This window comes from Orycteropus afer, unplaced genomic scaffold (assembly GCF_000298275.1).
Source record: "Orycteropus afer afer isolate SDZICR_OR568_19922 unplaced genomic scaffold, OryAfe1.0 scaffold00236, whole genome shotgun sequence".
NCBI classification, from domain to species: Eukaryota; Metazoa; Chordata; class Mammalia; order Tubulidentata; family Orycteropodidae; genus Orycteropus; species Orycteropus afer.
In genome coordinates this window covers 2,990,479-2,992,509 of record NW_006921823.1, presented here as the reverse complement: position 1 = coordinate 2,992,509, position 2,031 = coordinate 2,990,479, and positions in this window count along the sequence as shown.

Sequence of the window (2,031 nt, the reverse complement as noted above, 5' to 3'; positions counted from 1 at the left end):
TCTGAGCACTAGTGACTGGGTTTCTCCTGCTCTTCCGGCCTGCTACTCTGTGCTATGCCCGTGCTTACCTTGCTCCCAGAGACCCGGTCCCCCTCAGGAGGGTAACAAGGGAAAGTGTTCAGTGCACTGATCAAGTTGACTTTAAGTCCCTCAAATATGATGGTGAAATTAGGAGACTTCCATATAAGCAGAAACTAAGGGAATTTATTAAAACCAGACCAACCCTACAAGAGATCATAAAAGGAATCCTTTGAACAGAGAACCAAAAATAGCAAAAACAACTCACCATTAATACACAAGGTGACCTAACTAAGAAAGTACAGCTATGGACATATACAAAGTAAAATGAGCTTACAAGATTGTAAACAGGGAACCATAGACATCAATTGGCAAGTGAGGACAAATGCAAACCAAAAAGAGGGAAAATACTGTGCAGTTAGAGAATTTCTAACTGGTGAGGAAGTCAAGAGAGTTACAAGATAGAAGGGACTGTTGTAATCTCAGGGACAAAATTATAAATCAGAGGATACCTTCAAAGAAAAATGATAAGCCTTCATACCACAATAAAAAAGAGGGCAAGCACAAATATTCAGTAAATACTAAAACAACAGCAACAAAGGAAATGACAACACAATTCATAAAAATAATGAGCTCAGCACAGAAAATAATATGGAACAAAGAAACCAAGGACACCATGAAAAAACACATAACAAAATGACAGCAACCAAATCATACCTGTGAAAAATTACATTGAATGTTAAAGGATTAAATGTACCTTTAATGTACATTTAATCCTTTAACATTCAATGTAATTTTTCACAGGTATGATTTTCTAAAGAGATGAAGAGTTGCAGAATGGATAAGAAAACAAAACCCATCAATATGCTGTCTACAAGAGACACACCTTAGAGACAAAGACAAATATAGACTAAAAATCAAAGGTTGGAAAAGATACATCAAGCAAATGGCAACCGTAAGAGAGCAGGAGTGGTAATATTTATTTCTGATCAAGTTGACTTTAAGACAAAAACCACCATATAAGACAAGCACATTACATAATGATTAAAGGATCAATTGACCATGAATAAATATTCATAGACCCATCATAAATATTGATAGACCCAATGAAGGAACCCCAATCTACATAACTCAAACTTTAAAAGAGTTGAAAAGTCAAATAGATGACTCCACAGTCATAGTGGCAGACGTTAATACACCACTTTCAAAGAAAGATAGAACTGGAAAGAAACTCAACAAAGATGCAGAAGAGCTAAACAATACAATCCACCAACTTGAACTTGTAGATATCTTCAGAGCACTTCACCCAACAACAGCACAATATACATTCATTTCCAGTGCAAATGGAACATTTTCCATGATAGACCATATGTTAGGCCATAAAGCACGTCTTCATAAATTGAAAAACATTGAAATACTGCAAAGCATCTTCTCAGATCACAGTGCTATCAAATTAGAAATCAACAAGAGGAAGATCAACAGAAAAAGAGTAAACACATGGAAAGTGAACAATACCCTCCTTAAGAAAGACTGGGTAAGAGAAGAAATAAAAATTAAAATTAAAAAATTCCTTGACTCAAACAAGAATGAAAACACAACATAACAAAATTTTGGAGGCACAGTAAAAACAGTGGTCAGAGGCCAATTTTTAGCAATAAATGCACACATCAAAAAAGAAGAGCTAAAATCAACACTTTAAACCAACATCTCCAACAATTAGAAAAGGAACAGTAAGAAAAGCTGACAGTCACCAGAAGAAAGGAAAAAATCAAGATTTGAGAAGAAATCAAAGAAACAGAAAATGGAAGGGCAATAGAAAAAATCAACAAGACCAGAAGTTGTTTTTTGATAGGATCAATAAAATTGACAAAACACTGGCAAATTTAACAAAGGAAAAGAGGGAGAGAACACAAGTAACATGAATAAGAAATGAAATGGGTGACATCACAACAGAACCAACTGAAATAAAAAGGATAATATCAGGATACTATGAAGAACTGTATTCCAACAAAT